This window comes from Budorcas taxicolor, chromosome 21 (assembly GCF_023091745.1).
Source record: "Budorcas taxicolor isolate Tak-1 chromosome 21, Takin1.1, whole genome shotgun sequence".
Classification (NCBI taxonomy): Eukaryota; Metazoa; Chordata; class Mammalia; order Artiodactyla; family Bovidae; genus Budorcas; species Budorcas taxicolor.
Genome location: NC_068930.1, coordinates 51,685,356 through 51,699,815, shown reverse-complemented (window position 1 = coordinate 51,699,815; position 14,460 = coordinate 51,685,356). Strand labels below are relative to the sequence as shown.

The following is a 14,460-nucleotide window of genomic DNA, read 5'->3' as shown; positions in this document are numbered from 1 at the left end:
GCATAACTAGCAAAGCAAAAAGGTTTCAACTTGATAACATGAATAAGAGAACAGATGATTAAGAGTAACCCTTGATTAACCAACTTCTAAGTCTTGGTAATTAATCATCATATAATTTATATTTCAAAGAAAAATAAACTCAATGTCACCCAATGATTATAGCTTTGTAAGACCAAGATCCAAATTTTAGAGTGGAAGCATGGATGTATTCTCAAAAATGTCATGAGTTTCCATAATCATTTACCTTCATATACATTTCTAAAGTGAAGGTAAAAGAAAGACTTTTTCAGACATCTTATTTATCCAGGGCTTTTCTAAAAACAGAAAGCCAAGACCAGTCAAACCAAGAATACCTCCAACTACAAGCCTCACCAACTCACACTTTTAAGTAACAATGGCCAAGGTCCCCTCCATCTCTCTTTTGTTCAAAAGAGGAAAACTTGATCACATAAAATGACAGTCTTTCATAATATAATATAAATCAAGACTTGGCAAAAAATGGCCTACCAAATCTGGCCAGTCACCTGTTTTTGTTTGGTTCATGAGCTAAGAATGGTTTTTACATTTTTTAATGACTTTTAAAAAGCAAAAGAAAAATAATATTTTGTGACATGTAAAAAATCATGTGAAATTCAAATTTCAATGTCCATTTAAAAATTTTAATTTCATTGATATTTTTGGAAATTCATTTTCTCTTATTATATAAGTACCTACACACTGTTCTTGATTTCACCTTTCGGCCCACAAAGCTTAAACTATTTACTATCTACTATTTACTTTACAGAGAAGTTTGGTGACCCCTGATGTAAATGACTGATAAGTAACAAGAAATCACCACTTTGTGGGGAAAAATGTATTTCTAAAGAGGACCAAAGGAATGAATTTTCCACTCTGGAATTTCTGACAAAACAAATACTTTTAAGAGTTGGTATATATCAACAAAAGAAATCAAACTTATCTCCCTATGTAGAGTTACATGGCTTGAACTGATGTTATCGCCTCACTACATACCATATTGTCTGTAAAACAAGATAAATTGGTATCTCCTCCCAAAATTACTTTCACTGGGAGTTTAAGTTAAAGAATTTAAACAACCACTCTACTTTGACCTTCTGCTTTAAACTTTATTAATCCAAATAATATTTTATAAAATTGATACCTGTGAAAAAATCTACATAATGATAAGCAATGTATGAAGTAAATTTCAATTCACGAAGCACACCAATACAGGTATGCCTTGTTTTATTGCACTTTGCTTTATTGTACTTTGTAGATAAAGCGTTTTTTACAAACTGAAGGTTTGTGACAACCCCACATCCAGCAAGCCTATTGGTGTCATTTTTCCAACAGCATTGGCTTACTTGGTGTCTCTGTGTCATATTTTGGTAATTCTTGCAATATTTCAATCTTTTTTTATTATTATATTTGTTATGGGTGATCTGTGAAATGGGATCTCTGATGTTACTATTGCAAAAAGATTACAGCTCCCTGAAGCCTCAGATGATTTTTAGCATCAAAGTATTTTTTAATTAAGGTATGTACATTTTTCAGACATACTACCACTGCACACTTAATGGACTCCATTATAGTGTAAACATAACTTTTATACACAATGGGAAACTCAAAAATTCGTGTGACTCACTTTATTGCAATGGTCTGGAATGAACCCGCAATATCACTGAGGTATGACTGTAAATGTGTTATTTTTCTTTATAGATTGTCTCAAATCATTCATACTGGTATAGTTTCCCAAATACATTGGGTCCTTTCTTGGCTTAGTACCCCTACTTACATTTGTCCCGCTGTCAGGAATTTTCTTTCTGAATACACTGTTTCAGGGATTCTCTCCAGGTGGCATAGGTAGATAAATAAGGCGTTCAGGAGGTTTGGGGGAGGAGGAGGGTTTTTTTGTTTTGTTTTTTGTTTTTCTTCTTTTTTTAATTGGAAAGCTTCCAAGCCTTCTAAACCTTTTGAAAATGATTTTTTATTGAACTGTCTGTCCTCCTTGAAAGCTCACGCAGAATTCATTGCTCACACAACACATTACTTGAACTTCTATTTTGTATTTATGCCATTCTATCTGGTTAGAATGTGACTTTAGAATCATCCATCTCTAGCTCTTTACAGATTTCAAGAACTTCATTGTGTGGGACTTCCCTGGTGGTTCAGTGGCTAAGACTCCATGCTCCCAAAGCATGGGGCCTGGATGCAATCCCTGGTCAGGAAACTAGACCCCACGTGCCGCAACTAAGAGTTCTCATGCCACAGCGTAAGATCATGCATGCAGCAACAAAGATTCAAGATTCCCTGCTGCAACTAAGACCCAACAAAGCCAAATAAACAAATATTTTTTTAAAAAGGAGAAGCAGCTAGTTGTTTTCCAGAATGGCAATGTACAAATGTCAGAAAGGAGGAAACATCTTTGACATTTCTCCTCTCCCTCATCTCCAAAATCCAGCTCAATACCAAATCCTTAAGTTGCTGCCTAAATATTTCTGGAATTTCCACACTGGCCTCTTAGCTGTTATAACCTACAACCAACCTTACCACCACCTACCAAAGCTATTTCATTCTCCCACTAGACAGGGTAATCTTCTTAAATCAAACTCATCCATGTTCACACATTAGCATCCTTGACTTCATCTACCCACAACCACAGCACCCACATCTACAGATCATAGCACCATGTGGCTTGCAAAATTGTGTGGGAATTTGAAGCCTGTCCCTTCCACGAGATCATAACAAATGATGTGTATATAGTACTCATTCAAAGACATTTCATGACTGAATTAATGCTGGGCAACACCTCATTCTTTGCATTCTCGATGCTGCCAACTACTTTAAAGGAGTCCATTTTGGAAGTTCCACACTTAATTCCGTAATTTTTGGAATATCTTTTCGAACTGCATTCAGAGACACTTTGCCTTCTACAAAAGAAAAAACTGTCTTTCTTTTTCATTGCTATACCTGGATTTTTGACCCAAAAAGGCTTTACTCCAAAAGTGTTCACCCATTGTATTTGAAAGACATTGCTTTAAATGACATTTGCTTCTTTCCAAAATATCTAACCCACATCCAAAAGCCAGATATTTAACAAGAGATAGGCAAAAGAATATATCATGAAAGCTAAGAATTACTTGGCACTTACGGTGGTCCAAGCATCAGTGAACACTTGACAGACATTATTCAACAAATCCATGTGATAATGACTATTATCATTCCAACTTTACATATTAAAAGAAAATAACAACAAACTGAAATTAAGAGCCATGGTTAAGACTTTGTGGAAGGGACTTCCCTGGTGATCCAGTTAAGAATCCTCCTGCCAATGCAGGGAACAAGGGTTCGATCTCTAAACTGGAATAACATGCTGCGGAGCCTGCGCTCTAAAGCCCTTGAGTCACAACTACTGAGCCCATGTGCCCCAACTACTGAAGCCTGTGCACGCAGAGCCTGTGCTCCACAGCAAAAGGAGCCACCACAACGAGAAGCCTTTGCACCATAACGAAGAGTAGCCCCTGCTCACCGCAACTAGAGAGAGTCTTCATGCGGCAATAAAGACCCAGGGCAACCAAAAATAAATACATTAATTTTTTAATTAAACAAAAATGAAGACTTTGCAGTAAAGTCTCTTATGAATACCCACAAATAAAATATTGAGTGATCACAGGTACTGGGTAGTCGTAGTAGCAGATTAATGTTTATCTTTACATTTTCTGGGAATCTACAGTCATTTTATTATCTTTTGTTGATACCTATTCAAAGTATTTTGGGCCCCTGCATGATGCTAAGTCATGCTGAATAATGAATAAGAGTGGGAGGAGCTGTTAGAAAAATAAAAATCTAGAAAAGGGATATGATATGCCTATATTATAGATACAGCCAAAAGTTCAAAGAAAAAGATGGTAACTTCAAATTGACACAAGGGTAGTTCTGAAAAAAAAAAAAGAACAATAATCCTGTTTGGGGGTTCATACTCTAAAAATTCAAGATATCATAATTCATATCAATCACATGGTAGCAAAGTAGTAGTATATTAACAGAAATTAAAACACAAGGTTTTATTTTTAAACTGCAGGAAATAGCTTAAAATACAGAAAGTTAAATGGAAACTAGAGGAATTATTTGAGAAACTATGAGAAACTATCCATTTTATACATAAGAGTATTTTTTTCTTCTTTAGTCTTTGCTTTTTTGGGTACCACTCACTTTCTCTATTTAGATGAAAATGTTGTCAACTTGTTTCATTATAAATATTCATCTTTAAGGACTTAAGCCCAGGTGGCTCAGATGGTAAAGAATCTGCCTGAAATGCAGGAGACCTGGGTTCAAACCCTGGGTCGGGATCCTCTGGAGAAGGAAATGGCAGCCCACTCCAGTATTCTTGCCCAGGAAATCCCACGAACAGAGAAGCCTGGCAGACTACAGCCCATGGGGTCACAAAGAGTCAGACATGACTGAGCAACTAACACTCATCTTTACAGTATCAAAATTCAAAGGTGGCATTGGTCATGATTCTTATTTTTCCAGTCTTTATGTCAAAATCTCCAAGCCCACTACACTAGACGTGCAAATGATTTAAACAACTTGGGGGTGAGGCCAGGGGTGAGGGTGGGGGGTGGTGAGGGGTTGTAAGCGACACATCCAAAGAGCAGCCAAAATCACTTCCTCACAGTTTCCAAACCCATCCACAGCATCCTGAAATCACACACTTAATATAAATTTAGAAATTATTTACATAATCTCCAGATTAGCATTAGTAGACTATAATCAACTATAAAATCTAGTCTCGTTCTCTATAAATTAGAAAACAAAAATTTTTAATAACTCAAATACCTGACTTACTCATATTTTTGAGAGTGCTATTATTTAAACTAATTTAAATTTTGTCCAAGTACACACTACATATTTTTGCTTAAATTTATGAGACTAGACAAACCAAGAGAAAAATTACTTAGCCCTGAACTGCTTTATTCTCTAATGATTCTGTCAGTTCCAACTTCCAAATATTTTTTTAAAGTTATGCTTTTACTATCTTTTCAATTTAAAGCATTTTAAAAATACAATCATATAAGACTCTATAGGAGGCAGCAAAAGCAGTCCTCAGAGGGAAGTTCATAGCAATAAAGACTTCCTCAAACAAGAAAAATTTCAAATTTCAAATAACAACCTAACCTTTACCATCTAAAAGAACTAGAAAAAGAACAACAACAACAACAACAATCTCAAGTCAGCAGAAAGAAGGAAATAATAAGGATCAGAGAGGAAATGAATAAAATAGAGATTGAAAAATCAATAAAACCAAAATCTCATTTTTTTTGAAATGGTAAACAAACCCAACAAACCTCTGGCCAGCTCACCAAGAGGAAAAGAGAGAGGACCCAAATAAGCAAAATAAGAAATTTGAGAGAAATAACATTCAATACCACAGAAATACAAAAAAAGAAAAAACTGTAAGAGAATACTATGAACAACTAAGTGTCAAAAAACTGGGCAACCTAGAAGTGGACAAATTTCTGAAAATAAATAGCCCACCAAAACTGAATCAAGAAGAAATATATAATTTGAACACAGCAATTATCAGAACTGAAATCAAAAATCTAATTTAAAAAATGATTCTCTAAAAACAATACTCCAGGACTGGATGACTTCACTGGAGAATTCTACCAAACATAAAGGAAGAACATATACCAATTCTCAAACTCTTCCAAAAGACTCAAGGGGGGGATGCTCCCAAAGTTATTATAGGAAGCCACCATCGCCCTGACACCAAAACCAGACAAAGATACCATCAAAAAAGAAAATTACAGGCTGATATTTTTTATGAATATACATGCAAAAGTTCTCAACAAAATATTGGCAAATAGAATCCAACAACACATTAAAAAAAGGTCATACACCACAATCAAGTTGGATTCATTCCAAGCTCACAAGCATGGCTCAACATATGCAAACTAGTCAATGTGATATACATCAACAAAAAAAAAGACAAAACCTACATGAGTATCTCAATAGATGCAGAAAAAGAAGCTGATGAAATTCAACATCCATTCATGAAAAAAAGGAGTCTTATCAAAGTGGGTATAGAGGGAAGATAGCTCAACCTAATAAAAGTCATTTATGACAAACCCATGGCCAACATAATACTCAACAGTGAAAAGCTGAAAGTCTTCATGCTAAAATCTGGAAAGAGACAAAGATATTAGTCTCACCTCTACTATTCAACATAGTACCAGAAGTCCTAGCCACAGCTATCAGACAAGAAAGAGATAAAAGGAATCCAAATTGGAAGGGACAAAGTGAAACTGTCATTATATGCCAATGACATACAATAGAGAGAAAGAATCCTAAAGACTCCACACAAAAACTAGCAGAACTGATCAATGAATTCAGTGAGGTAGCAGGATACTAACAGATATCTGTTGCATCTCTTTACGCTGACAAAATGAAATACTAGAAAGAAAGTTAAAAAAAAAAAAAAAAATTTTAAAATAGCATCCAAAAAAGTACTTTGGAGTAAACTTGACCAAGGAGGTGAACACTGATAAAGGAGATACTGAAGATGAGTCAAAGAAATAGAAGGCTATCCTGTGGTCTTGGGCTAGAAGAATTAATAGTTAAAATGGCCATGCTATCCAAAGCAATCTACAGATTTAATGCAACCTCTATCAAATTACCCATGATATTTTTTCACAGAACTAGAATAAGTAATCCTAAAATTGATATGGAATCATAAAAGATCCAAAATTGATTCTGAGGAAGAAGAACAAAGCTGGAAAAGAATCCTCCCAGACTTCAGACATCACTACCACACTACAGCAATCAAAACATCACGGCACTGGCACGAAAACAGACGTGGGGGCCAATGGAACAGAACAGAAAGCGCAGAAATAAATCCACAGACCTACAGTCAATTAAACTGTGAGAAAGGAGGCAAGAATATACAATGGAGAAAAGATAAGCTCTTCAGCAAGTAGTGTTGGGAAACCGGACAGCCACACACAAATCAATGAAATTGTAATATACCCTCACACCATATACAAAAATAAACTTGAACTGGCTTAAAGACTTAAATGTAAGACCAAATACCATAAAACTCCTAGAATAAAACATACTCAAAACATTTTCAGACATAAATTGTAGCAATGTTCTCCTAGGTTAGCCAGTCTCTGAAGGCACTAGAAATAAAAGCAAAAATAAACAAATGGGACTAAATCAAACTTATAAGCTTTTGCACAGCAAAGGAAACCACAAACAAAATGAAAGGACAACCTACAGAATGGGAAAAGATATTTGCAAACAATGCTACCAACAACAGATTAATTTCTAAAATATACAAACAGCTCATATGACTCAATAACAAAAAAACAAACAACCAAAACATCGACAGAACACCTACACTGACATTTCTCAAAAGAAGATATACAGATGGCCAACAGGCATAAGAAAAGATGCTCATGTGCTAATTATTAGGGAAATACAAGTCAAAACCACAATAAGGTATCACCTCACACCAGTCAGAATGGCCATTACCAAAAAGTCTACAAATAATAAAAGCTGTTCTTGCCTGGAAAATCCCGTGGACGGAGGAGCCTGGTGAGCTGCAGTCCATGGGGTCACTAAGAGTCGGACACGACTGAGCGACTTCACTTTCACTTTTTACTTTCATGCATTGGAGAAGGAAATGGCAACCCACTCCAGTGTTCTTGCCTGGAGAATCCCAGGGACGGGGGATCCTGGTGGGCTGCCATCTATAGGATCGCACAGAGTTGGACACGACTGAAGCGACTTAGCAGCAGTAGCAGCAGCAGTGAAGGCGTGGAGAAAACGAAAGCATCCCACACTGTTGGTAAGAATGCAACTGGTACAGCCACTATGGAGAACGGTATGGAAGTTCCTTTAAAAACTAAAATTAGAGTTACCATATGATCCAGTAATCCCACTCCTGGGTGTATATCCAGATAAAGGTCTAATTCAAAAGATACATGACCTCAGTGTTCCCAGCAGCACTATTTACAGCAGCCAAGATATGGAAGCAAGCTAAATGGCCACTGACAGATGAATGGATAATGAAGATTTGATATGTGTGTCTGTGTGTGTGTGTGTGTGTGTGTGTGTGTGTGAGTCAAATGGAATATTACTCAGTCATAAAAAAATAATGAAATAATGTTATTTACAGCAACATGCATGGATCTATAGATTATCATGCTGAGTAAGCCAGACAAAGAAAGACCGTATCGCTTATATGTGGAATCTAAAAAAAAAAAAAAAATGATAGAAATTAACTTAAATACAAGAAAGACGTTGACCCACAGACGTAGAAAACAAATTTAGGATTACCAAAGGGGAAAGGGTGAGAGAGATAGATTAGGCATTTGGGATTAGCAGATACAAACTACTATGTATAAACCAGATAAACAACAAGGTCCTATTGTATAGCACAGGGAATTATGTCCAATATCTTATAATAAAGTGTGATAAGTCACTTCAGTCATGTCCAGTTCTTTGTGACCTTATGTACTATAGCCTGCCAGGCTTGTAATAAACTATAATGGAAAAGAATATAAAAAAAGAATATATGTGTAACAATCATTTTGCTGTGTATGAAACTAACATAACATTGTAAATTAATGATACTTCAATTTTTTAAAAGACAATTATCTTAGACAAGTTTCAAATATAAGAAGACACTGCTTTAAATAAACACTCCTCTAATTGGGAGGAAATATATTAAAGGAAGTTTCCTTTGGACGTGACTTAACAGCCAATGGGAAAAAAAAAAAAAAAACAGCCAATGAGAATCTCAAAATGTGTTTTGTAAGACTGTTATTTATTCTGGTGTCTTACTACTATAACACACACATAGCAAGTTGCAAATAAATAAATAAAGGCACACATTAAAAACAATTCTAAACATTGATAAGCTGACATGAGAATATTTTGTAAATTTTTTTTATTTTATCAAAAATGCTCTGTGAAATGTAAACTTGCTTTACAAAAATGAAAGCCTAGAAGCAAAACAAGTCAAACTATAACCTCAGAAAGATTTAGGAATTGGAGGCAAGTGTGTGTGCTAACTCGCTTCAGTCCTGTCAGGCTCTTTGTAACCTATGAACTACAGTCCGCCAGGCTCCTCTGTCCATGGGATTGTCCAGGCAAGAATACTGGAGTGGGTTGCCATACCCTCCTCCAGGGGATCTTCCTGACCCAGGGATCGAACCCACCACTCCTGAAGCTCCTGCAGTGCAGGCTGATTCTTCAACCACTGAGCCACTGGGGAAGCTCCAGGGATTAGAGGCAATTATCTCCAAAAGTGAGGGTGCAAGGGAAGGCAGCCTCCCTAGAACTCCCCTTCATACAGCCAAATAACTATCTCTCCCACACTAGGATAGAGGACAGAAAGGGTTAAGAATAAAACAAGCCAGCAGAATGAATATGTCAATACAAAAAAACAAGAAACAAAAATTAAGAAAATTCTGCCAAAACAAAGAGGCAACAACAAGGAAGCAAATAGTAGAGAAATAAATAAAAATAAGAGAATCACTCCAGAGAACCAACATCCAACTAAGAGGAGTTTCAGAGAGGACTGAGAAAACAGAGGTGAAGACTTATAAGTAACAAAAGGAAATTTCCCAGAACTGAAGGACATCATGCCATTGTGAAACTGCAGGAAACCTGGAGTAAAAGGCTTTCGGAGACAGGAGAAAAGGTCACTAGAAGGGAACAGAAAGGAGAACATCACTGAAGCTGTGACCGGCAACCACAGATGTTAGAAGATGGAATAGCACTTTCAAAATTCTGAGTAAAGTAACTTTTGACCTAGCATTCTGTGACCAAACTGTTAAGTGAAGTAAGATACAGAAACTTTCACAAGTGAGATATTTTTTTTAAGTACTTCCCAAGTATCCTTTCTTGGTAGTTAGTAAGTCAAGAAATCAGAAGATATGTGGCTCAACCACAGATGATGAAGGCAAATGCCATGGCCACAGGTAAGCATAACAGTAGCCCAGAGAGCAATTAGTCCAGATCTTACCAGGAAATCAACCCCAAAAAGTCTCAAAGAAAGAATATGAAAGATTCTATGATGTATCAAAAGGCACAGCAAGAAATCAGTGATGGTGCTCACTTCGGCAGCACATATACCAAAACTGGAACGATACAAAGAAGATTAGCATGGCCCCTGCGCAAGGATGACATGTAAATTCGTGAAGAGTTCCATATTTTTATTGGAAATAAAAACAAAAATAAACAAATGGGATCTAATTAAACTTAAAAGCTTCTGCACAACAAAGGAAACTATAAGCAAGGTGAAAAGACAGCCTTCAGAATGGGAGAAAATAATAGCAAATGAAGCAACTGACAAACAACTAATCTCAAAAACATACAAGCAAATCCTTCAGTTCAATTCCAGAAAAATAAACGACCCAATCAAAAAATGGGCCAAAGAACTAAACAGACATTTCTCCAAAGAAGACATACAGATGGCTAATAAACACATGAAAAGATGCTCAACATCACTCATTATGAGAGAAATGCAAGTCAAAACCACAGTGAGGTACCATTTCACACCAGTCAGAATGGCTGTGATCCAAAAGTCTACAAGCAATAAATGCTGGAGAGGGTGTGGAGAAAAGGGAACCCTCTTACACTGTTGGTGGGAATGCAAACTAGTACAGCCACTATGGAGAACAGTGTGGAGATTCCTTTAAAAACTGGAAATAGAACTGCCTTATGACCCAGCAATCCCACTGCTGGGCATACACACGGAGGAAACCAGAATTGAAAGAGACACGTGTACCCCAATGTTCATCGCAGCACTGTTTATAATAGCCAGGACATGGAAGCAACCTAGATGTCCATCAGCAGATGAATGGATAAGAAAGCTGTGGTACATATACACAATGGAGTATTACTCAGCAATTAAAAAGAATACATTTGAATCAGTTCTAATGAAGTGGATGAAACTGGAGCCAATTATACAGAGTGAAGTCAGCCAGAAAGAAAAACACCAATACAGTATACTAAGGCATATATATGGAATTTAGAAAGATGGTAACGATAACCCTGTATGCAAGACAGCAAAAGAGACACAGATGTATAGAACAGTCTTTTGGACTCTGTGGGAGAGGGCGAGGGTGGGATGATTTGGGAGAATGGCATTGAAACATCTATAGTATCATATATGAAATGAATTGCTGGTCCAGGTTCGATGCATGATACTGGATGCTTGGGGCTGGTGGTCCCTTGGGACGACCCAGAGGGATGGTACAGGGAGGGAGGAGGGAGGGGGGTTCAGGATGGGGAACACGTGTATACCCATGGCGGATTATTCATGTTGATGTATGGCAAAACCAATATAATATTGTAAAGTAATTAACCAAAAAAAAAAAAAAAAAGAAATTAGTGATGTTTACACAAAACACTAAATAACTAGGGGAAGAAAGAAAAACTCTGCTATCATTAAGTCTAGGAAAAGGTAGTTACTCAATAAAGAAAATGTTAGCTATGATATCTTCCTAAATAATACATTGCAAATACCAAAAATTATGATTATGTTGTGAAGACAGGAAAATGTATGTGCCATGGAGTGATGGCAAATGGTAGAAAAAGCACTAAATTGTTATATTTCATAAAGAAAATCAACAGATGCTGTCTAATATAAAAAAATCAGAAAGAGCAGCATTAAAATATTATTTATAAGTATAAAGATACATGTAAGATGAGTAGCTAAAAGGTTGAAGAGTAATTTTCTATGGGGAGTAGAAATGGGAGGTATGGAACTGTTGTAATTTTTTTTTAAAATCAAGTAGTACTATTTAACTTTTAAAACTATATCTCCCTATTATTTTGACAAAATTTTAAATAAAACAATGATAATACTGGACTTCCCTGGTGGTTGAGTGGTAAGCTCTGTGCCTCCACTGCAGGGGGCAAAGATTCAGTCCCGGGTGAGGAACTAAGATCCCATGTGTTGCAAAGTGTGGTCAAAAAATAAAACATTTGGGGACTTTTCCTCATGGTCCAGGGAGTTCCCAAGGCAGCGGGCCCAGGTTCAATTCCTGGTCAGGGAACTAGATCCCACGTGCTGCAACTAAAGATTCTGCATACTGCAACTAAGACCCAACACAGCCAAATAAGTAAATATGTTTTTAAAATACATAAAGCAACTCTCGATTTGTAATTAAACATATACATTATCATATGTAAAATAGATAGCCAGTGGGAATTTGCTGTATGATGCAGAGAGCTCAATCCTGTGCTCTGTGACAACCTAGAGGGGTGTGAAGGGGTGGAAGGTGGGAGGGAGGTCCAAGAGAGAGGGGACATATGTATACCTGTGGTTGATCCATGTCGATGCAGGGAAAAATCAACACAACACTGTAAAGCAGCCATCTTCCAATTAAAAATAAATTTGATAAATAAATAAAGCAATACAAGAAACAACAACATTAAATCCATTTCTTCTTATAGCTTCACTCTCCCCCCAGGTTGTCTTTCCCCTCAGCATATAAACATCCTTTCCAAGAAAACCCTTATATAACCTCTTCCAGCCATAGTCCAGATTCTTTTCTTTCCATCACAGTCAATCTTACTGCATATTATTCTCTAACCTGCAGCAAAAATTAAATTAAATCATATGAAAAAGTACCGATCCCATCATTTTTTACCTATAAAAAGAACATTTTATATGATTCATCTAAATGGCTTACTCTCATCACCACCAAATTCTGAATTCACTACCTGAATATGCCCTGCTGTTTCATTTGTGCCCTGCACTGCAGCAACACTGCCCTGCCTTCATTCAGACATTCTTCATTTCTTTCTGGATTAAAGCCTTAACCTCCTAACTTGTGCTTACCACCAGGCCACGTTGGCATTGCTGCCAGGACAGGCTTTCTAAACACTCAGTGCTGTGACACTCCCCTTCTTACAATGCATCCCCAAACCATCGGATTCAAACCTAAACTCTCCCACGGCCGTGGGCTGACCACTGCGGCCTCTCTCTGTACCCATCCTAGACAGACTACCACCCTGCACTCTATACTTGACTCAAGCTAACCATTCGGTGTTTTCTTAAACAATCCCAAAAGTAATCATGGAGGAAAAAAATTTCAATCTCTTCTAGGGGCCAAGTCAATGATGTAAGGCTGATTATGTTCTACTTAAATATTCAAATGAATGGTGATAGGGAACTAAGAACTAGTCGTACTGAAAGAGGGAGAGACAGAGAAAGAATGTGAGAAGGAAAAAGAAAAGAGGAATGGGATAGGGAGGCATGGAGAAGGGTCTGGAAAAAAAATACAACACAGCTTCACAGGCATAGTGTCTGCTCTTACTAAAGAGAATCCACTAATATATATCATTGGAGTATTTCAATCATAATACTAGTAAATAAACAGTCTTCCCTCTTGAGGACAAAAAAAGTTTCACCTCAAGTTTACAATGTAACAACTATGTGACATAAACTTGCAAACATTACAACTAATCTGTTTGCAGGAAATTGCTCTCCATTTTCCAACAAAATGATAAACCTAAGACCAGCTCACAGTTAGCTTTAGAAAAATATGTGTACCAAGTATTTGTACTTCTGTTTATCTTCTGGTGAAGAGCTTCATCATTAAGTTTTAAAAGCCGTCCAACCAGTTCTCAAACTAGCACCCTATCCAACAAAAGTTTAATTGGGTTTGGAGTTTTGTTTAAACTGACAGCTGTGGTTCAGAAAGCCCCCAAGGTCAGCGGTACCGTTTGCATCAAATGGCCCAAAGGTATTCTGTGGTTCTGGGGTGGTGACTTTTTTATTTTTATTTGCAACTACCTAGTTAATGGCTCTTTTCTCAGAAAGTGGCATAATCATATGCAAAACATTCTTACAGAAACTCTGAATCAACGAAATAAGAAAAGGAAGGGGGGAGAAAAGCAGTTGATCCTCACCTGTTCACTGTGCAGACATCCTGCACCTTCACGGATCTAGCCGAGACAGGAAGCAGGATGTAAGAAAAAAGGCCTTCGAGCAGGCAAAGAGGGGTCAACAAAGGCTTGTGCAAAAGAAGCTTGCAAACTTTCCCATAGGAAAGCGTGGAAGGCTCTCCCTCAGAGGCTATTTACTCTCACTTTACAAACAATATCACCAGGCTTATTTACCTAGTTTCAAAGCCTAGGGCAGAACAGACAAAAGATATTAGGAAGAGAGCAGAGGAAGATACTTACAACATACTGAAATATTGACTGCAAAACAGAGACACTTGCTAGCATAATTGGAAGGAGGAAACAAAAATTACAAAAAGAAAACAAGAGAATTCAAAGCACAGTTGGATCCAGGGTATGGGGGACAAACACCTCATTCACTCAATAAGACCATGGCCATTACTTTATATAGTATTAGGAACCAACTTCCAAAGTGGTGTCCTTGGTCCTCAAGAAAAGAATCAACTTAGCACCTCTGCTAGGGGGTACCTGAGC

General features: G+C 37.0%; 1 protein-coding gene and 1 non-coding gene across 2 annotated transcripts in view; one reads left to right on the top strand and one right to left on the bottom strand.

Moving 5' to 3' along the window:
• The window catches only part of TTC6 (tetratricopeptide repeat domain 6), a 200,784-nt gene that overhangs the window by 163,007 nt on the left and 23,317 nt on the right, over window positions 1-14,460 (bottom strand). The window lies entirely within an intron of this gene.
• On the top strand, window positions 10,119-10,225 carry LOC128067156 (U6 spliceosomal RNA). The gene has a single exon (XR_008201358.1). It is a non-coding gene; the product is annotated as a U6 spliceosomal RNA (small nuclear RNA).